The following is a 25,364-nucleotide window of genomic DNA, read 5'->3' as shown; positions in this document are numbered from 1 at the left end:
ACAACATCATTATACAAACTTTCCCATTATATTGTGTGGCTTCAATTCCCCTCCTCACTTCGATGCTGAACCCTCTTCACTTCTCTATGAAAGTACTTCTTCCCTTACTGTTCTCAGGGAAGGATCTCACATCCCTTGTGCAACTTCGTTATACCACCTGGTGACACAAGTGCAAAACAAGCTTAAATCTTACAAGGAAACATTCTGATGGGGATAGATAAAAAAGTTAATTTTTTTTCCACCATGTTAATAATGTCAAAAGAAGTGTTTATAAAAATTTTTGCCACTTGACCGCAATTACAAGGCCGTCCAGAAAGTGATTTTCCTTGGGGTCGTTTACAGAAATAAAACACAATTTCATGGAAGGATTTATTGAAACAGATACAGCAATTGTTACGCTATTTCTCAACATATCCCCATTGGAACTGAGACATTTATTATACAGTGGGATCAATATTTTGTATCCTTGTGTCGTAGAAGTGAGTCGCCTGGGATCGGATCCAGCGTTTGACAGCTGCACTTCTCTGTCGAGCCATGATATGACAAATGTCTCAATTCCGGTGGGGAATATGTTGAAAAATAGCTCAACAATTGCTGTGTATGTTCCAATAAAATTTTCCAACGAAATTGTATTTTCTTTCTGTTAACAGTTCCTGGCGAAATTATTTTGTACGGCCCTCTTAATTGCGGTCGCGTGGCCAAAATTTGTATAAGCACTTCATTTGACATTATTGACATAGTGAAAAAAAAAAAATAAAATACAATTTTTTATCTGCCCCCGTCAGAATGTTTGCTTGTTAGCTTCTTCTCTTTTTGCATTGTCTTAGATTCTTCACAAATTTCAAAATTTCATTATTGAACATTTCTATTCTCCTATATATAATTTTTCTTCCTCCATTTCTTTCTTCTTCACTTATTCCTTCTTACTTCTTTCACTCATTCAGTCATGCATTAGTTTTCTTACTAATTATATCCTTTTCTTCATGTTATCTCTGATTTCCATTGTCATTCATTCATTCATTCATTCATTCATTCGTCTTGCTTCTTTCCGTCTTAATTTACTTTTTACTCAACCATTTAACGAAAGTGGAATGTGTTAGAAATGTAATATTTTACGGTATAATGCGAAAAGTACTTTTAAAACTAGTGCGAAAAGCATTTTTAACACTAACTTTCATCAGTTTATGGCGATTGCCTATCCTTTTCCAACAGATGTCATGCAACCTTAAAGATCAATAAATCGTTCAAGTAATGCCAACCTATTTTAAAAGGATTATTTTTGTTTATGAAATGAACACAAAATAAAATGAAATGTTTCAACAACTGTTTTATTGATTACTGTATGAAACAATTGGGAATGGAATGTAATTATAAAAAAATTTGGTGCACCAGGAACTTTTCGATCCATAGTCGAAAGCTCTACCACTGAGCTACACAACCGCTTGCTATTAATATAATAAAGTTCCACTATTACAGTGAAGGAAATATTAGTAGTGGAAATGTCTTGATGAGTTTCTCTATAGGCTACTAGCACTGACGAAGGGCAGTCTAAAAAATTTGTACGATATCTAGGCCTATATGAGCACACACAATTTTTTTTTTCATAAGGTTCTTGCACTCGGCCTGCGGACTCAGTTCTCAAATATCCCTATTCATAAAATAAAATGTCATTTTTAAAACCTGTGTTGCAAATGACTTCTTTCTTCTTCTTCTTCTTCTTCATCTGTTTATTTAATAATGAATGTTTCTAATGTTTTCTTCTCTTTTCTCTTCCTTCGTTTAATCGTTTAACCGTTAGATCTTTAATTCGTTCTTATAATAGTTAATTTTTTTAAATTTCTTTGCTTAACTTTGTTCACTATTTTCTTAATTTTTTCTTTACCTTCTTCCTCGTTTACTTTTATCACTCTTCCAATAATAACATATTTACTCGTTCCTTCATTCCTTTTATACGTGGTTCTTACACTTTACTCTCTCTTCTTCCGTTATTCATTCTTACATTCCTTTACTTATTTATCCTGCCAATTTTTAATTTCGTTCTGTCCTCCTTTCTTAGTCTCTTACATTTTATAGACTTTTAAATCTTGTCAAGATTTGACTTTGTACCATTCAAAAATTTACAACCTTACAGTCCTGACACGTAAAAGACGGACCTCCCACGAAGAAACATCATTACGACATTAGTTCTCTATCTGAAATATCATAAGAAGAAATATTAAAGCCCGATCGAAATGACGAAGTTAAAAGGAATCTAAAACACTTAGAAAAAAACGAATTATTTTGTTACAAATCATGCAATGAACACATACTGGTTAAATTTGTTTCTTACTTTTATGACACATAATGTGTGTCATTTCATATTATGAAATGAACGACTAATTGTTATTTACTAGTGTACAAAATGTTACTGCCAGTGTGGAAATTGATAATAAAGTAATTGCAACTGTAATGATTTTATAATTTTTGTGGAATTAATATTTCATTTTGGTTCAACGGATAAACTTACTTACGTTTGTGAACATTTCTAGGTATAAAAATTAAAAGCCAAGATCCTAATGTCCAACAAGAGGCGGCAATTAGAGTTCTTAAAGCGATGTAAGAGGCCTACTATAATATTTAATTGAAAACTGGTCACCTACAATGATATTTATAAAATTGTACAGACCTACAATCTTAATAATTCTCAGAGTAGAGATCTATATGACATCAACAGTGAACTTATATGAAAGGTAATTGATTTAGTTATTGTCTTTTACCACATCGTATTCCATTAATCAGTGTCTTCTAGCTGGCGTCTTTGAGATGTATAATAAATTGCCCCAGACGATGAATCATGTAACCTTTCAAACATTCAGAGTCCTTCTTCATAGTTGGTTAGTTAGGATTTTTTTATAACACTGATAAATTTGTTGTCAATAGTCTCAACTTCAGTGATTGATTGAAATGGAATAAAATAAAATATGCTACTTTTTGTTAAGTAAAATGCGATGTAAAATTGTATAACAGTGAAACTCAAGTTTCCCCCCCCCCCCACAAATAAGGGTATAAGACAAGGTGATGCGTTAGCAAGCGGATTATTTAATACGATCAGGTAGAGGTAATAAGAGCTGAAGGTATTGATATTAGACTAACAGCATACTACAGATCACTTCAAATATTGACATATGCTGACGATATTGATATAATAGCTGCAGCATCAGAAACAGTTACGCAGATAGGCTATGTTTCAACTAGAAATAGAGAAATATAAAAGTTAGTTAAACCAAAACAACATACAGTATATGAAAGTAATTAATCAAATAATGAGAATTATTTTGATATGAATAAATCAATTTAGTAAAGTGAATGAATTGAAATACTTGGCCACATTTATCGCAAAAGAAAATAATTTGCACAAAGAAGTTAACCAGAGTTCAATATCAGTCAATAGAGAATATTTTGAACTAAAAAAGCAATTTCGTTCTCGATATCTCAGTCTCCAGACAAAAACCAAAATATATATAACACAAGAAAATAAATTTAACACTTTTAAAGGGAAATATTACGGGAAATTTCTTTTGTCTACATCCATTGAATCATAGAGTCATTTTACCTAAGAGCCAACTGGCTTGTCTCTGAAACTGAGACAACTCATCCATGGTTTTCCTAAGGCGCTAAGACATATGTCGGGATGAGTCCTAAAAGAACTGGGCCACAGATCTGCATTCACTTCCCCATGAGCCTGGTAGCAGCTCAAATTTAACTCCGGCTATAATAGAATCTATTTGTTCTCTCTTACAGATCGACGGTGTCATCAAAGAGCCAATAGGCTAGTCTCCTGATCTCAGACAAATAATCAAACATCCAATTGGCTATTACCGTTCCGATGATTAAATCCTATGCATCCGAGTCATCAAAGAGCCAAATTGGCTAATACCGTTTCGTTGCTAGACATCGACCACTTCACTTCTTATAGTCAGTTAATTGCACTTTCTATCTCCTATAGGTCAGTTCGTCGTGTTTCTCCCCCCTTCCCCCTTTATGTTGTAGCTAATAAGTTGCGTCCATTTTCGGCTTTCTCCCTCGAAATTTTCTAGAGCTCCTTCAGGGGAGCAGCGAAATCCGAAGTGAGACAAGTGACCAACAGGCTTGGAGCTCACATATTCAGTTTTACACAGCCTCAACTCCCTTGCAAGGACGTGTTTTCACGTACCTTTAAAGTTTCTCCTCCTATTTCCATCTCATTCATTCATTCATTCATTCATTCATTCATTCATTCATTCATTCATTCATTCATTCATTCATTCATTCATTCATTCATTCATTCATTCATTCATTCATTCATTCAGCAGAGTAACATATGACTGCTTTAGCGTACGAATCAGGAAATGTAATTGATGACTGTCTATTCTCTTTTTCAAAAACATTACTCACAAAACATATTTTCTTCTGAAAAAACCTTGACAGTTACAGAAAAGCATTATTTAACATTTTCTTCAGTTACTTATGCTCTACAACAAGTATATTTTAGCACTTTATATCATTTTCACCCTGTACATTTTAAAGGAAACAAGTCGCGTAATATCGTAGGTAATTCATAAATGAACTATTCGTTCCTACGAAAATTATATTCAGACTAAACCTTTACACAAAGGAATTGTCGGCTTGAATTTTCAGGCGATGTACACTGCACTTTAATTTACATCAAGATCAGAATTTGCAGTATAATTTGTCTGCAAATGGAAACGAAAGCTTACGTATACTATATATATATATATATATATATATATATGTGTGTGTGTGTGTGTGTGTGTGTGTGTGTGTGTGTGTGTGTGTGTGTGTGTGTGTGTGGTTTCATGATTTTTTTTTTACAAAGAACTCTTCTCTGTTCGTTTTTTTTATCTTAATAAGATCTGGAAGCAGCCTCACGCCAGTCGCCGGCTATCAGTTCATCACGGGAAATGTTAATTTAGATCGCTTTGAAGTTGGGGAAAATGACTTCTATATTTGCATCTACGGTGTGTTGTAATGGGTTTATGTTTTAGATTGGAAGTGTCGTAAAAGTTTCGTTTACGGAAAAAATTTTTCTCTTATAACTAATACATATTGCGAGAATACTTCAAAGAAGCTTATATATTTCTAAGGACATGCTTTAACTTCAATAAGTCAATGTAATTTCTTGAAAACAAATATCTCTAAGAGGACTAGATTCAATTCCAGACGATGACTCTTTCATGTAAATAATAGAGGCAGAGCATTTTGTTTTTCCACATTGTCTAATTACACGTTTTCAATATATCATCTCAAAACGTTTCTTTGATAGACCTACAGACAATGAATTAATTGCTTCCATTTTCTTTCACATATCCCAAATTTTTCACCTGACTTTATTTACGTTACGTATAAAATTCCTCCATCGCCTTCGGTCGATTTTTGTTGCAATGTCGATCCGAGGTTCGCGGGTTGAGACCCGGCCAAGGTAATGGATTTGAAAGGAATATAAAATCCTTGGTATGGATATCTCCGGTGGAACAGTAAAGTCGTTTGCCAGTGACGTAGGTTTAAGTTACGTAACAGAATTCTGTACCATTTCTCGTTCACTTTGAATTTCTTTACTATATAAATTCTGTAGTTATAGGCATGCCTAGATAATTAAAATACAGTACTACGACTGCTACTACTGCATACGTTTGCTAATATTTACAACTACTAAAACGTATTGTGACTACACATACAACTTGCTATGGCTACTCCAACTACTAGTACTTACTTACTTACAAATGGCTTTTAAGGAATCCGAAGGTTCATTGCCGCCCTCACATAAGCCCGCCATCGGTCCCTATCCTGTGCAAGATTAATCCAGTCTCTATCATATCCCACCTCCCTCAAATCCATTTTAATATTATCTTCCATCTACGTCTCGGCATCCCCAAAGGTCTTTTTCCCTCCGGTCTCCCAACTAACACTCTATATGCATTTCTGGATTCGCCCATACGTGCTACATGTCCTGCCCATCTCAAACGTCTGGATTTAATGTTCCTAATTATGTCAGGTGAAGAATACAATCCGTGCAGTTCTGCGTTGTGTAACTTTCTCCATTCTCCTGTAACTTCATCCCGCTTAGCCCCAAATATTTTTCTAAGCACCTTATTTTCAAACACCTTAACCTATGTTCCTCTCTCAGAGTGAGAGTCCAAGTTTCACAACCATACAGAACAACCGGTAATATAACTGTTTTATAAATCCTAACTTTCAGATTTTTTGACAGCAGACTAGATAATAAAGGCTTCTCAACCGAATAATAACACGCATTTCCCATATTTATTCTGCGTTTAATTTCCTCCCGAGTGCCATTTATATTTGTTATTGTTGCTCCAAGATATTTGAATTTTTCCACCCCTTCGAAAGATAAATCTCAATTTTTATATTTCCATTTCGTACAATATTCTCGTCACGAGACATAATCATATACTTTGTCTTTTCGGGATTTACTTCCAAACCGATCGCTTTACTTGCTTCAAGTAAAATTTCCGTGTTTTCCCTAATCATTTGTGGGTTTTCTCCTAACATATTCACGTCATCCGCATAGACAAGAAGCTGATGTAACCCGTTCAATTCCAAACCCTGACTGTTATCCTGAACTTTCCTAATGGCATATTCTAAAGCGAAGTTAAAAAGTAAAGGTGATAGTGCATCTCGCTGCTTTAGTCAGCAGTGAATTGGAAAAGAATCAGATAGAAACTGACCTATACGGACTCTGCTGTATGTTTTACTGAGACACATTTTAATTAATCGAACTGGTTTCTTAGGAATACCAAATTCAATAAGAATAACATATAATACTTCCCCCTTAGCCGAGTCATACGCCTTTTTGAAATCTATGAATAACTGATGTACTGTACCCTTATACTCCCATTTTTTCTCCATTATCTGTCAAATACAAAAAATCTGATCAATAGTTGATCTATTACGCCAAAAACCGCACTGATTATCCCCAATAATTTCATCTACGTACGGAGTTAATCTTCTCAAAAGAATATTGGACAAAATTTTGTACGCCGTCAACAAAAGTGATATTCCTCGAAAGTTACTACAGTTAGTCTTGTCCCCCTTCTTAAAAATAGGTACAATTATGGACTCCTTCCATTGTTCTGGTACAATTTCGTTTTCCCAAATAGCATGTAATACACTTCCACCCTCTTGTATTAATTCTGCTGGAATTTGATCGATACCTGGAGACTTGTACTTTTTCAGATTTTCTATAGCAATTTCGACTTCTGAAAGCGCGGTATAAATGGCTCAGCACTTTGTATTTTAATTTCGTCCCGATCATTTCTATTTGGCTTATGTACATTCAGTAGTTGCGCAAAATAGTTTTTCCATCTGTTTAGGATGGATGGAGAGTCTGCAAGCAAGTCACCATTCTCATCTTCGATCACGTTTACCCTTGGCTGATATCCGTTCTTAAATTCCTTTATACCCTTATATAAATCACTAATGTTTTTATTCTTACTATTTGTTTCTACCACATTCAGTTTTTTCTTCAAGCAACCTCTCTTTTTATTCCTAAGTGTACGACTTGCTTCCCGTCTTTCATTGAAATAATTATCTCTCTTCTCCTCAACTGGATCCTGTAAGAATATCAATTTTGCCTGTTTCCTTCTTTCTACTACGATGCAACAATCTTCATCAAACCACGGTTTCTTTTTCTTAGTTTCATAATAACCTATTCTCAGCTCAGCTGCAATTTTAATACTATGTCTGATATTTTCCCACACGCTATTATCATCTAATTCTTTCTCAACTTCGTCGGAACTTTCTAAAGTGGCAAACCTATTCGAAATTTCGACCTGATAATTTTGCTTAGTTTCCTCGTCCTTTAATTTCAAAGTATTTAATTTAGTAATATTAACTTGGTGCTCTACTCGCTTGGCTACTGATAGTCTTTCTCTTAATTCTCCAATTACCAAATAATGGTCAGAATTACAGTCTGCACCCCTGAAAGTTCGAATGATTACTATACTAGTATGTCTCCGTTGATCTATCAAAATGTGATCTATTTGGTTGTGTGTCAATCCATCTGGAGAAGTCCAAGTATATCTATGTATATCCTTATGGGGGAATGTTGTACTTTTGACAATTAAATTTTTCGATGTCGCAAAGTTGCCTAATGTAACTCCATTGTTACTACTAGTTATGTGTAGGCTCTCTTTTCCAATAGTTGGTCTAAAAATATCCTCCCGTCCTACTTTAGCGTTGAAATCCCCCAATAAAATTTTCATGTGATATCTAGGTAACTGATCAAAAGTATGTTCCAAGTCCTCATAGAAGCTATCCTTTATAATGTCGTCTTTCTCTTCTGTTGGGGCGTGAGCATTTATAACTTTGATGTCGCACCATCTACCCTTAAGTACTAAATATGATAACCTGTCACTGATAAATTCGACCTTTTTTACTGCTGATTTTATTCTTTTATGAACAAAAAATCCTGTTCCTAATTGGTGATTATTGTTTCCTTCTCCATAATACAACAAGTAATCTCCTATTTGTGATATGCCATTTCCATCTAACCTAACCTCTTGTACTCCCAAGAAGTCTATTCTCTATCTAGCTAGTTCTTTTGCTACTAATGTTACCCCTCCTGTTCTATAAAGACTAGTTACGTTCCAAGTGCCAAATCTCAAAACCATATTCCTTTGCTGTGGTCGTGCCGGACAATCAGTCCTATTCCGAGGCTTATTGTAGGGATTCGTAACAAGCTGTTTTTTAGCCCTTCGCCCAACCCCCAAGCTGGAGGACCACCCCTTATCGGCTGTCCACGACTGCTTATTCAATATATTCGCAGCTACCCTCCATATCTGGAGGCCGTCTCGTCTATCCGCAACCTGAGGACGCGCCATGCCGTGGTGATAGGGACCCACAATACATGGCCTACTACTAGTACTACTACAAATTATGACTACTCCTACTAAAGCTACACCTCCTACTACCACTACTACTACTACTACTACTACTACTACCACTATTACTGCTACTATGTATTATGACAACCTCTACTATAAACTAGTCCGTACTATGACTACTTCTCCTACAATTATTCTGCACTGTAACTATTACTGCTCTGGTTATCATTACAGGTCCTACTCCGTACTAAAGCTACTAATATTCATATGAGAGAATATATCTCCGCTCCATCCATCCTTCATCATATGGTAATGCAGAATTCCTCCACAGAAATATCGCACTTACCTCGGTACATCACAATACTGATACTCTGTACTCTACTACTACAATATTACTTCTCAATACACTCCGTATGTGACTTACTACTACTCTATAATATGACTACTACTACTCCGTAGTACAATTACTACTATGAATGCTCCGTGCTTTGACTACTAAGTACTCCTCATATGGGTACTGCTATTACTCCGTACACCTTTCTACAACTAGATATTACTACTCCGTAGTATGGCTACAACTTCTTATTAGAACTAGGTACTACTCCATACTATGATCATTACTACTAGTTGTTATTAGTAGGTACTACTCCGTACTATGATTACTACTACTACTTGTTATCACTAGGTACTACTCCGTACTATGATTATTATACTACTTGTTGTTACTAGGTAATACTCCGTATTATGACTACTACTACTCCGTATTAAAATTAGGTACCACTATTCCGTACTATTACAGCACCGTAATACTACTCAGTACTATGACTACTACCACTCCGTATTATGATTACTACTACTCCGTACTATGACTACTACTACTCCGTACTATGACTACTACTACTCCGTACTATGACTACTACTACTACTCTGGTTATGATTACTAGTATTGCTCCGCACTAAAGCTACTACTACTCTTTACTCTACAAAGTTACTACAATTATTACTATTAAATACACTCCGTATATGACTTACTAATAATCTATACTATGACTACTACTACTCCGTACTATGACTACTACTATTACTCTGGTTATGATTACTGGTACTGCTCCGCACTAAAGCTACTACTACTCTTTACTCTACAAAGTTACTACAATTATTACTATTAAATACACTCCGTATATGACTTATTACTAATCTATACTATGACTACTACTACTCAGTACTATGACTACTATTACTCCGTGGGTACTATGACTACTACTACTACTACTACTACTACTACTACTACTCTGGTTATGATTACTAGTACTGCTCCGCACTAAAGCTACTACTACTCTTTACTCTACAAAGTTACTACAATTATTACTATTAAATACACTCCGTATATGACTTACTACTAATCTATACTATGACTACTACTACTCAGTACTATGACTACTATTACTCCGTGGGTACTATGACTACTACTACTACTACTACTACTACTACTACTACTACTACTACTACTCTGGTTATGATTACTAGTACTCCTCCGCACTAAAGCTACTACTACTCTTTACTCTACAAAGTTACTACAATTATTACTATTAAATACACTCCGTATGACTTACTACTACTCTATACTATGACTACTAGCACTCCGTAGTACAATTATTACTACTAATTACTGCTGTGAATGATCCGTATTTTGAGTAGTAAGTACTCCTCATGAGTTGCTATTAATCCGTACACCTTACTACAACTAGATATTACTAATCCGTACTATGACTACTACTCCGTATTACAACTAGGTACTATGATTATAACTACTACTTGTTAATACTAGGTACTACTCCGTATTATGACTACTACTACTCCGTATTAAAACTGGGTACTACTATTCTCCGTACTATGACTACTAGTACTCCGTAGTACAATAATTACTACTAAGTACCCCTCATATGATTACTGCTATTACTCCGTACACCTTACTACAACTAGATATTACTAATTCGTACTATGACTACAACTTCATATTACAACTAGGTACTATGATTATTACTAGTACTTGTTATTATTGGGTAATACTCCATATTATGACTAATACTACTCCGTATTAAAACTGGGTACTACTATTCTCCGTACTATGACTACTACTGCACCATATTATAACTAGATACTACTATTCCGTACTATTACAACTCCGCACTACTACTCCGTATTACTGATTACTACTACTACTACTACTACTACTACTATTACTCTGGTTATGATTACTGGTACTACTCGTTACTAAAGCTACTACTCTTTACTCTACTAAGTTACTACAATTATTACTCCTCAATACACTCCTAAATGACTTACTACTGTTCCATATGCTACTATGACTACGGTACTACTACTTCGTAGTACAGTTACTACTAATACCGACTATGAATACTCCGTACTTTGACTACTAAATACTCCTCATATGAGTACTGCTATTACTCCATTCTACGACTAATACTCTTCCTTATTACAACTAGGAACTGGTCATTTCATGTCAATTCAGGCAGACCATGTCGCTGGCTATTTCCAATTTTGCTCACACTTTGCATAAGCGTTAAATATCTCATTCAATGGCTTCCTTTAAAACTGTATTGAAATCCGTGAAGTCATTGAAACAGAAAGTAGTAATATTGTTTGGATGTAGTCGCATGGCAGCAGTTAAAAAAATTACAATAACGTCACAGTTTCCAATGACATTATTGGATTTTAATAACCTTGCTGTGTAACTGAGTTTTATATTGGAGATTATAAAAAATTGCACATTTAAATAAATTGCGTTGACGCTTTTAACTTTTTGGGATTTTTTTTTGCGTTTATCGGAAATGTTTTTTTTTCAAAGTATCATACCGTACCTTATGAAAATTATGTATAGCAATGACAATACTACGTATTATGTCTACGTACTACCTCTTTGCACTATAACTACTACTCCGTACTTTATTACTATAACTACTACTCCGTACTTTATTACTACTTTGTATCATGACTAGATTCTATCGCTCCGTGCTATGACTACTACTATTCCGTACTATACTACTCCGTGTTATGACTAGATACTACCATTCCATTCTACACTCCATATTATGACTGGTTGCTATTACTCCATACTACTATAAATTACTACTGGGTACAGTGCTTGTATCTAGACCTGATCCTGCTCAACTTAATGCGTAGTGGTCTGGACGAGTCCAATTGTCAGATTATGTTCACTTTGAGGGGTATTGGGTTAGTTGTGGAACGGTATTCGGTGCGGTCAAATCTCTGTAAGGTATAGGACGTCCCGCTGCACAGTAAGTCGGGCGAGGGGAACAATCACATGCTACTCTCCGTTCCACTAATGAGCCCTCTCCTCACTCGCGCTGGACCGGTATCAGGTCTAAATAATCAGAATGCTGATACTGGTACTACTACTATTACTACTGGTCATTACTACTAGTATTCTGTACTAAGATTACTTCCGATCCGTACTACCTCGACTGCTATTACTACTGTACTGTTACAAATAAAATGTATTATAAACAAATTACTGAAATTAAAATTGTATACATAATGTATATCTCTCTACTACATGCCTGGAAGAAACGTAGTGTTTATAAACTAACTAGGGAGGGAAGTTCTTATTATAAAATTAGAATACGTAGTTTTCATATTGTTATATTTGCTATTTACATTTTACTAGGAACATTTTTATGTAACTGTGAGATTACCTAATTAAAGTTTGCTAGTTGTAATATGTTAAATTCTAGTTTAAAAGAGAATCTGTTTCCATGAAAAAGTTTTGAGTTTCGCTGCAATCTGCTGCTGAGGAAGGAGATTAACATGCCCTGGAGGGTCGTTAGACCACGGCACTCGCCGACACTGCAGGACTACACTACACTCTGTCCAGGAATTTCTTCTTTAAACCACCATCTTCTTATTCTTCTCTTCTCCCCGCGTCTACGTTCACCATCAGCTTTGTGTTATTATTATGCGAATTCGTGCAAGTAGCCCAACTTTGAAAGATATTTAAAACTCCGTGTAACTGAGTGTTGAATGGTGCTTCTACCCAGAATATTCATAATTCTTGCTACGCTATATCTAATATATAAATTGAAAGTGAGTGTGTATGTGTTTGCGTGTAATGTATGCAATGTATGTGTAATAGCAGTAGCAGTATCAGTAGTTTGCCTGGCGAGTTAAGGCCATAAGGCCTTCTCTTCCACTCAACCAGGTTTCAATAACATACATTAAATACAAAATAATGTGATAGAATACAAAACAACACAAAAGAAGAGATTACAAGAAATATAGTAGAAAATTACAATTAGTCAAAATCAGTTACATAACATAAGGGGAATATAACTTATACAATTTATGACATAAACTGCTCGAGATAAATTCGACGATTAATTCACTTGAGATATAACACTAGAATCGCTGTTTGTTGAAAGGGCGGAAGTCACTTTTTTTTTCAAATTCATTTTTTTATTGAAATATGTTCTATTATCATAGACGCATCAGTATATGTTAAAAGAACTTTTAAAAAATCCAGTAAAATGGTTGAAACGCAACATAACATTTTATAATTTATGTTAAAAGTGCAGATGTCCTTGGCAGTCTTTTGTCTCTCCTATAAAATTTGTATTTTTAGACTTCCGCCCTTTTAACAAATAGCGATTCAGTTAATGTAGGCCTACTAATAGAATACATGTTGTTACAAGACATAAAAAGTTCAATAGCAAAATCGTACTATACAGCATATATAGATAGAAACGATTAATTTATATATCAAGATAATAAAAAAGGAAAAAAGGATGTATGTATGTATGTGTGTATGTATGTAAGTATGTATGTGTGTAGGTATGTATGTATGTATGTATGTATGTATATATGTAGGTGTGTATGTGTGTAAATCTACACGATTTGACCGATATTTGCCAAAGTTGCACATTTACCTTCACAACTAAGAGAAAAACATAGGATACATTGAAGTTGGACAAATAGACGTAAATTTAAAAAAAATTAAAAACTAAATAAATAAGATCAAAATGCATGTTAATAGGGTCGTCACCACTTCTGATTTTGTTGGGACAGTCCCGATGTCAGAGAATAAGCACTCGTACCGAAATCGCTCTGTCGAGACGGTGAAATGTTCCTACTTTTGTGTTTTTAATGATTAATTTGATTGCTGTTATTATTTCTGAAATAGAATAATTATGTTTTAAGAAGTTGGAATAACATTCCTTTTAATGGGTTTGAACCTATTTTACTTGATTACGTAACGATGCTGCATCAACTACTGGGTTATTCAGCGTCGATGGAATCAGTGGTAGCGAGATAGTATCAGACTATATTCTCCATAAATTACTTGATATTCTCCTTATAGTTGGGAAAAATCTCGAAAAAAACTCAATTAGGTAAATATCCCAAGCGGGAATCAAACCCACGCTCTTGCTATCAACTGACTACTAATAGTTAAAATAAATTGAATATTAATTGCTACTTTGCGGTGTATTTTACAGAATTTTTACTTAAACCCTCATTACCCATTTTTGACTTACACCACTTATGCTCTGAACGACACATTTATGACCCGTTATCTCAGAACTTTTTAGGTATAGAAATGTGATATTTTTATAGGATATTTATGTATGCCTTCTCAGTGCACTGATTCGTTTTTATGATAAAATATCTCATAGGAAAAGTATATGATTTTTATAAACCTTTAAAATAAAAAAAAATGTAATAAAACTGTTACGAGGAGTTTATGAGAAAACGGGTCATTTATGTTGAAAAATGTAGTTTAAGTAAGTCACGTTTGAAGTAAAAATTTTCATAAGAGCTCATCTATTACAGAAAAATATTTTAATACCCTCCTTGTTGGATAGTATTCAGAGTGCTGTGATCGTATGTCTAGGTCTACACTCTTTGGAGCAGATATAAACAACGGAACGAAATGCACACGATACTAAATGTCTGTGTATGAATTAAGTAACCGACTACGTTCATATAACGAAAAGTGAAAATTAAAGTAATGTGCCTTTGAACATACCTTCTTGCATTAGTCACTAGTTGTACTACTGTTGTCTGCTTATACACCGCACAGATGCTAGACGCAATAGAACTGTAGTAGTGGACGCGTCTCTGAATACCGTCTCGTAACCAGGATATGCACGCGCTAGTGTCTACAACGCTCTCAGCTAAGTAATGACTCGCCAACCAATGGGAGCGTAGCGATAACATGAGATGCATCGAAACCCATGTTATGGTCTGTCCCAAAGACATCTGGTATAGAGTGTAGGTTACTTTTTGAACACAGTAATAGGCCTATAGACACAAGTCTCTTTGATAAATATATAACTGTCTACACCTGCATATTTCGGAAGGAATTAGTCCTGTACCTTTCTAAACCCCGGCCCGAATTAGGAGGCCTACTGTATATTTCAGGTGTGTATCTGACGAGACCGAACTAGTGTGCACCCAGTGCTGCAGCCGACGCGACGTAGTGTTTGTAACTCAATTGATTCGTAAAAAATCAGGCTAGAACATTCTCATGAGCAACATTCAGCAGTGAACAAGTTAAATTCGAATAATTCGCCATTGAAGTTGAGTGAAAAGCGGAAATTCACAATGTTGTGACATATGCAGGACAATTGGGAGAAAGAGTATAAGCAACTGTTAACAGAAGATAGAGCAGACGGTTACTATAGCAACCGACATGTTTACTCCCAATGCTAGGCCTATAAGATGGCTACCCCCAGGATTCCCGGTAGAGCGAAGATATGCTGAGTTTTCTGGCTATCTGGAAAGAAGTGATGTTGATGTCACTACTGACGTTTACCTCAACGGATATTCTATTAGGGTCTACCGGCGTATTCACGAGTAAAACTTGCGGCTCTGTGTCCGATATAGGCTGTACCGCCTATCCCTTTTTTTTCAGCGTATCAAATGCACGTTTAAATATCCTCAAGTGATTATTTTCCAAACGCGACAATTTCAATTGTAGAGTTTATTTGGCGTTGGCTACAAACAGCCTACATTTTGCCTGGAAAATGCCGTAAATTTAAAACATGGGACACCACAGTTCAATCCCTTTCCGGATGAAGCTAACAAGCAAACATTCTGATGGGGGCAGATAAAAAAGTTAAATTTTATTCTTTCACCATGTTAAAAATGTCAAAAGAAGTGCTCATACGAGTTTTGGCCACTCGACCGCAATTACGAGGCCGTCCAGAAAATGATTTTTCCTGGAGTCGTTTACAGAAAAAAGCACAATTGCATGAAAAGATTTATTGAAACATATACAGTAATTGTTGTGCTATTTCTCAACATATCCCCCACTGGAATTGAGATATTTTTCATACCACGGGATTAATTTTTGTATCTTTGTGTCGTAGAAGTCAGCCGCCTGGGATCGGAAACAGCGTTTGACAGCCATCTGCACGTCTCTGTCGATCTAATGATATGAAAAATGTCTCAATTCCGGTGGGGAATATGTTGAAAAATAGCTTAATAATTTATGTGTCTGTTCCAATAAATTTTTCCTATTAAATTGTATTTTCTTTCTGTTACCGGCCCCTGGCGAACTTATTTTTTTACGGTCCTCGTAATTGCGGTCGAGTGGCCAAAATTTGTGTAAGCACTTCTTTTGACATTATTAACATGGTGAGAGAAAAAAATTTAACTTCTTTATTTGTCCCTTCAGAATGATTGCTTGTAAGCTAAGAATTGTATTGTCCTTTAAACCCACCGCTATCGTTCGGATTTGGATATGCGAACATGAGGTATTTACTAGACACCCAACTGATTCGGGTCTGCTTTCAGGTTTAGATTCGAATTTCGCTTGGGTTTATTTTTATTTTATAAATTTCTCTCAATTTGTAAGGAAAATATCAGGTAATTTTATGACGTATCCTTGAGGCTCATAACGTCAAAAACCAACTCCATTAGATAATCTTGCATTTGGTAGAGCGACATTAAATTATAAGGGTGATATTCTTAGACATTTCGCTAGCCCGCGCTACGAGCGTGCTAAGCAGGATTCATATCATATCATATCGCTGACACTGGTTTATGAATACGAAAAACGTTAGTTCGCTGATCATCCACCGAAAGCCCGCGCTAAGAATGTCTATGAATACGGCCCTAACTGATTAAAAATAAGAAACAAAATATTATCAGTCATTCCTGTCTCTCTTATTTCACGAATCCCTATTGGAAAGAATAATAAGTTTCCTTTAACCCTATGTATAATGTACGTGCGTAAGAGAGGAATCAATAATATTTGTTTATATAAATTAAGCATTCGTTATTTTATGTGTTTTTATCTGAACGCGTTAAACCACGTATGCTTAGAGGTAGAGTATTATATAAAACTCCAATAATTACAAAACATATATGCGCCTGTTATTCCAAACTGTATGTACGCTTATTTAACAAAAATAATGAGACTGCCACGCCGTGCCGCGCGATCCTTAATACCCTAAATCACTCACTGCAGTCAGTACGTGTTGTCTGATGTGATGCGTGTTTACAAAAAGAAACCACGGATGTTCCAATTAGCAGTGGGCATTTCGCAACTGACTCCCCGTATCTCATTCTATGTATAATATATACACATACATACGTCCTAGCTATATATTTCGTTCTCTGCCCATGTCAACGTGACAGGAGGACAGAGATGTATAGCTATGAAGCTTGACTTACTAGTATTTCAGTCTCGTGGTTGTCAACCTGTGAGACACGTTAAGCTCGTAGGTAACATAGAGGAAACTGATTTAAGTTATTGAATTTGATTAGGGAACCGATAATAATATGTAAATATATAAAATTGATTACATATGATTGATTATACAGGGATATCATTTTATTTTTACTTCAATTTTTATTGTACCTGAGTTTTTGAATATAGCCTACTTCACTCCCACCCCCTCTACAACCGTCTTCCACACAGAACAAAGGCCACGTATGCAGTCAAGTTTGCCTTACGGTCATAATAAACAGTACTGATTTAGTGAGTATAGTACATTCCAGAAATATGTTCGCGTTTTCCAGTGACGAAAGGACTTTCGATATTAAATCATATTTTTGCACAGGTACTGTCGTCCGTTTGCCTACGTCGCATCCCAGTTTCTCCCACCCGCTTCTGTTCGCCCCTCTGTAAAGGCTAGTGGCTGGTCTGTCTTAGCTCTTTTCTGAAAACATGAATTACTGTTAGGATTTGGACGTCCAGGTAATATTATGCAGCTGTTTAAAAGAACTGAAATAAAAGGGCTTCGTTAAGTAATTAACTGTCACGTGATTTCCCCCTTTTCTACGACCCTGTGACAAAACAACTTGGACGGACAGTAGATAGCATGTCTGATTAATTTGATCTTTTCGGATCGGGCAGACTTGACGATTGAATTATTTCATCATGAATTACTAATACGAAGGACGAAACTGGTAATTGGAATTAGGTACGATAGTCTATAGTGCGATAATATGCACAAAAGAACTGATGCCGGTATCGAAATAAACGGCCACCATTTTCAAAAATGTGTTTAGATATCCATATTATGATTATTTTTCAATTTATCTTCATTCTTTATATTGTACGCTAATGTGCTGTAGACAGTATAATATACACTCCATAATGAATACGTCCGAATGGATAGCTCAGTTCGAGAGTAAAAACACTTATTTTTAATACAGTACTGTATTTTGATTAAACAAAAACCTAATGAACATGATCAAACTCAAAATCGCGATATTTCCTAGTTTACGTAAATGGATGAACTACTTTTCTTCCCTCCTATACCTAGTAAATTGATTTATTTTTATTTTACGCCACCATCATCGAACTCCAGTCGTGGAAGGGGATAACAAACGGTGTTTCCGGCTCTCAACCGTTGATCCAAAGATATAGTCAGGTTAATATTAGAAATGTTAGTAAAAATAAAATGATGTCCCTGTATTATAAGAAAGTTATAAAATTTAAAAAATTGTCCTGCAGTGTTAGGTATTAAGTAATCATGTAATAACTTATATGTCTTGTAAGTCAACTGTGGAATACTTGAAAGAAAACTCAAATATTTTTTCAGATGGCACATTAAAATAAATTTATATGAAGTGATGAATATACCACCGCACCGGTATAGTACAAAGTGAGCATAAAGATAATTTACACCAGCGGTGACCAAAGCGGGTGTCGTGATTACATCGTGCAATCACAGGCATTCAAACGGGTACGAGGAGTTGCCTATATATTGCTGTGTGTTTTATTCACGTACTGAAGTCAAGCAGTGGCGGTATCATGTCGCTCTACAAACTCTGTCTCTACAAACAGTAAGAGGTGGTTCCGTAAAGAATGAGGAGAACTTTTTTATTGTTCTGTCAGACAAAATGTAATATGTTTACTTAGCTCAACGGTTTAATTAGGAGTATAGCCTATAGAAACATCACGCTGAATAATATATTATTATTATTATTATTATTATTATTATTATTATTATTATTATTACTGACCACTAAGTATGCGTTTCTATCATTCTTCTGTACGTGCATGAATAGGCCTATTGTAATTTTTAGATCTTCTCTCCAGAAGGATAAAATTATTAGGTTTTATCTCAATTTTAATCTTCTTAATCTTTAGATAAGGATAACTATTTATTAGTTGTTACAGAAAAGTGTTAGCAATATTTCTGTATACATTCAATTTTGCTACGTAATGTTTGCGAATAATGTTAAGCAAATGTAATAGAGCCTTAATACAATCGATGCAGCTGCAATGAAATTCTCAGCTCAAGTAAGCGTATGTACAGAACGACACAAAATAAATTAATATGTCCACACCTGTGGAGTAACGGTCAGCGCGTCTGGCTGCGAAACCAGGTGGCCCGGGTTCGAATCCCAGTCGGGGCAAGTTACCTGGTTGAGGTATTTTTCCGGAGTTTTCCCTCAACCCAATAGGAGCAAATGCTGGGTAACTTTCGGTGCTGGATATATGAGATGAGAAAATAATAAATTCAACACATGACAGAGTTTTAGAATATTGCGTGATATGGGAATGATATTAACAACAAAGTAAACTCAGATTACTGAAGTAGCTTAATATTGGAATTCTAAGGGTAAGCGAGACCAAAGCAAACCCGAAAAATTTGTGAAGAACTGCGAAGGCGGAACAGGTCAATTTCGAACATCGTGAATTGTAGAAAAACGAGAATCAGGAGATTCACTAGATGAACGAGAAAGATTTTTTCTTATATTTCATTACTTGTCCTTTCTTTAACACTATTATTATATTATTAAGTAATAATGTGTTTTCCTTTTGTGGGTATCGGTAATAAATCTATTCAGTGTGATCGGAAAATTGCTTTCAAGGAGCATCAAATGTGAGGCAGGTCATAAAGAAATGTAGGATAGGAAGTTACACTCCTGCTCATAATTTTAATCTGAATATCAAAAGGTGTGTATCGTAATTCTGCAGATTAAAGTAGTCTTGATCAATGTATGGTCTAAGAATGACTGTTAAGTACACGGAAAGAAGTCCTCCTGGTGTTGCTAGAAGTAGTTAGTTAAAATATACATAGGCCCTACACGAAATATATCTTTGTTAGCCACCGGCGTTTCTCAGTCAGTTAAGGCGCTTGCTTGCCGGTCTGAAGTTGGGCTCGGGTGCGGGTTCGATCCCCGCTTGGGCTGATTAGCTGGTTGGATTTTTTCCGAGGTTTTTCCCAACCGTAAGGTGAATGCCAGGTAATCTATGGCGAATCCTCGGTCTTATCTCGCCAAATACCATCTCGCTATCACCAATCTCAGCGACGCTAAATAACCTAGTAGGTGATACAGCATAGTTAAATAACCCAATAGTAATAATAATAATAATAATAATAATAATAATAATAATAATAATAATAATAATAATAATAATAATAATAAGTCGTTGTTAGCCTACGAACTACATTGTACGAAGTTCTTTTCCTCTTTCTTCTGGTTGAGGTGCTACAATATTATGCACCTATTTATGTTCTGATGTTTCTTTGGATCAGCACTAGACACATGGCGAGCCTCCCTAAACGTGTGACCGTCACGATGCCGAGTCACCGCGATGTAGTTACAGAACAAGTACAAGACAAGGGACAAATACCCAGTCCTGAGAAATTCAGAAAAATCTCAGCCCACACGCGATATCGAATCATAGATCTCTTGGTTGGGAAGCGCATGCACTAGCCATATCGCCGAATGTACAAATTCAACCCATTAACGCCCAAATTATTATTTTTCTCGTATAAATAAACACATTATTCTTCTCTGCATAATTTTATCATATTAGAAAAAGGATGAAAACTCCTGTCCTCAAATGAGGACACTGGCCTTATGTGATATACGTAATTACAATAAACAGAAACGTTGTTATAAATAATTTTAAATTATACACAAATACATTGCTGTTCTTCTTTTGCATTGTAAGTTCGAAAACAACTAATACACAATTTTGCATTGCATTTCATAGTCTTACAATAGGTAGCCTACGTAGTTTTCCTTTCCAATCAAAAAGGGACTTTGGAATCTTTTCCTATGGATTTGCCAGTTCGTAAATAAAATTAGCCAAGCAGTCACAATGCGTATATCCAACATCCCAGTAAAATGTGTCCAATATCATTTTTTCCACTTATGCTGATATTATACTTAGAAACCAGCCAATCATGTTTATCGACTCCATCCATTTTTAAGCTGCAATTATTGACAACGTTTGGCTGTGGAACAAGGATTTTTTTCTCTCGTTTGTGCTGAAACAGCTTCATTACTTACTGGTTCAACATATTTATGATTATTTATTCTCAGTGGATTGAGGGAAAACACCAGAAAAATCCTCAACAAGATTTGTCCCAATCAGGATTTGAATCCAGGCCCTCTCATTTCATGGTCAAATATGTTAACCGTTACCACACAGCGGTGGACTACGAAGGTATTGAAGTTTGGGGAAATAAATTTTACTGTGTAACTCTCTGATAGTTTTTATTTAATTTTGTGCTCAGTGCCTTATTAGTCGATTACGATACTTATGTTTATGCGCAAGTTTTATATAGTTTTAATGACAATCAGGGAAATCCATATTATTTATTTTTTTAGATGTTTATTCATAGATCCTGCATCATATTCGCATTTCGCATGCCGCCTTAGACTAGCGATACAAAATGAAGGCTGGTCCGAGTCCTCAGAGAGGAAAAATTTTGTAATGAAATTTCGGCTACTGTATGGCACCGACACACACCCAGCATCATGATGAATTGTGGAAACTAGAGTCGAAAGTACCATGTACCGTATAGGGTAAAGTTGCCTATTTCCGTGATACCCCTATTCCCGTGATACTTTTTTAAACTTGAATGTCAGTCAAAGCTTTGCCGTTCGACCATAGCGCCTGACATCTTTCGCCTACTTTTGAGACATCGGTGAACGTCCTAGCAAGATACCCAATCCCGTGACATTCAGTGAAAAAACGTATCACGGAATTATGAGTATCACGGAATTAGACAACTTTATCATATATTTAGTAAAATATCCTTGGAAAAGTTTTGAATGTACCATCTAAATATATCACTCTAAGCATTACACTAGATCTAATGAGTTCTATAATTGATTGCGATTTGATTATTCTGTCCACTATCAACCTCCAAGAAGACTCCCGTACGGGATTCGGTCGTAGGTTGCTACGATAACACACTGTTCGAGCTATGCCGGTAGTAGAGTGCGTTTTCCTCAGGAAATATCATCAATTTTCTGCATCCTCGTGAGTTCTTCTCTAACAATGGCTGTTGCAGACTCATTTGGATGATCACTTGCGCTTCGCATCTCCCGTGTAAAGATTCTTCTTGCATCAACGTCAGATTTTAGCTGTGCATGAGTGTGTGTCCCTTTTTTGATAATATTGACGCCAATTTCCACATCTCTCTTCGTCGTGCATCTGGAGTTACAGATGTCCCGCTTCCCACACCTCCGCTATGTTCTTCTGCAATCCTCACTGTATGTGTAAAGGAATTATTCACGAACATCTGTCGGTTCTTTGTGGATTGAAAAATACATGCTATAATTTGCAATGCTGTTAACAGTTTATATCTATAGTAATCTCTGCAACAATTTAGCATTATAATGTATATTTTCCCGTTATAAATTAGGAAAAAATAAAACATATAAGAAAATATCTTTTGAGAACCAATTGGACAATATTTTAGTGACCGGAATGTCTGTGACCAAATTGCCTATGACCAAACTATAAGGTGACAACAGATTAAGTGATCATTTTTCCTTCTGGGCACGAAGTGACTGAACTGAAAGTTATGAGGAAAGTGTGTGTGAACAAATTAACGGTGACCATCATTTAAGTGGACGAAGGATAGTGACCGAAATATCCTGGTGTCAGGTGTTACTGAATTGAGTTGCTGAGAGTAATAACAGCAGATCCCAACCTACCTTGAATTTTGAGATACTTGTACGACTGTATACTCTTGCCATTTACTTTTCATATGATGAAGTATCGATTAATTGGGATATGTCAAAGCTCTCATATTCCAGATTGAAAATTAGTCCTTACAATTAATGGGAAAGGAAGCTTTCTCAGTGAATAATTGAATATCCTAACTGTGTGAGCCTTTGTTTGTGTTCACTGTAAGTTTACGGCATTGTAGTCAATATGATGGCGTCCACTAACTGTTTTACTGAACAAAAGAAAAATGTTCATATACAGCGCATTCCGAATCTTACCGGTGTAACAACAATGACGTCACGCAGCAGCGAAATAGGAACAAAACTGCTGGAAGGTTCGATGGCTATCATGACGGCTGTACAAGTTGTTGTCTGTGCTACGCTAGCAAGATTTTGCGAAATTTCCGTACTGTCATCTCGTTCAAAGAAGAGAGAGCATAAACAATTTATATCTTGAACCAGTAGTAATATAGTAATAACTGGTCCGTTGACATGTTCGCTCATAAGCCATTAACATATTGTTTTTACATTGTGCTCAATACAAATAATACAGCAGAACACAACGCCATGACACAACAGTGCACGATGTCATTCGTCTGCTAATTCCCGCCCTATACAGGAGACTGCCACCACCTCTGCCAGCTGATGGAACCGGTGCGACACCGGTGGAGCATCAGTGATGTCATCATTGAAATTCGGAACACCGTGATGCCATCACATTGCTCAGCGCTGAGATTCGGAATACGCTCATTGTATCTCTTTGGATTTACTTAGTAAAAATAAAAGTTTTCTGTTCAGTCATGCATAGATTATCATAACATTACGTATAAATAAAGAAAACTCATCATGATACCTTTTTTAATTTCCAAATACTCTGTTCAACTAAACATCAGGAAAACAAACTACTAATAACAAAGATTCAAGAATTTGCAGGGAAAATTTAAGCACTATATTTAACAAATTCTGAAAAAATGAAGTCTTAATGTTAGTAAAAATTCGCAGTTTCAAAAACAAACATAAAATGTCATTTTACTCAAAATGAAGTTCGATTGGGATCTGCCGTTATTATTCAGAGCGTCTCAATATCATTTAGACATAGAGTTTCTTGTGAATGTTATGATTCCATATTCTTTGAAATTTCCAGTTGTTCTGTTTGAGCACAGAAAAAAACATAGAGATAAATTATTCACTTTGAAACCCCGGATTTCCAATTACCGAGCTTAAAGCGATTATGTACGCTTCTATAGTCATAACGTTAACAAATTCAGGAATCGTAAAAGCCATACACAGGGTTATGAAATAAATGGAATAAGACGGAATTTAAAACATACATTAATACCATTTAAACCATTTAAAAATAAGAACGCATTCCGATTAATATTAAGCATATCGACTTTGTATTAAAACATGAACAAATAGCTGCAGATATAAAATGAATTTATTCTTTTCCAATTACTTGAGAAGAACTAGTAAACCAACCATAATAATGAATCATTTTTCGTTTACATCCTGAATGATATTATAATGTTGCATTTAAGAATAGTTTTCTGTGTTGCAGACTATTAATAAGAACTGTTATTTATTTACCTTCGCTTATAGTACGAACACATAGGGTAACTAGTATGAATGAATGGGATATTGATTTTAAAATATTCAGGGCGAGAGGAGCATATTCTGCAAGGAGTGACACGCCAAAACTGTGAATCTATCTTACCATGTTGATGACAATGACTAATGGCGATAAAGTAGAATAATGACAAGGAAATCATAAACACCTCGAAAACCTGCAAATCTAGTCTTTCAGGTGAAGCTCCCTGTAAAGCAGATTTGAACAATTTTTCCCTTGAAATTATTCATCTCGAAAACCTGTCCCAAATGCCCTCTTTGCTCACAAAAACTTACAGTTTAATGCACCGTATATAAAATTCACCCGGATCTTATGATGTAGAACAGGCTCCGCCAGGTCGACTCAAGAGCGCGAGAGGGTGTACAGGCCTGCGTACGGCTTCC

Source organism: Periplaneta americana, chromosome 4 (assembly GCF_040183065.1).
Source record: "Periplaneta americana isolate PAMFEO1 chromosome 4, P.americana_PAMFEO1_priV1, whole genome shotgun sequence".
Classification (NCBI taxonomy): Eukaryota; Metazoa; Arthropoda; class Insecta; order Blattodea; family Blattidae; genus Periplaneta; species Periplaneta americana.
Note: the sequence above shows the minus strand (reverse complement) of the source record.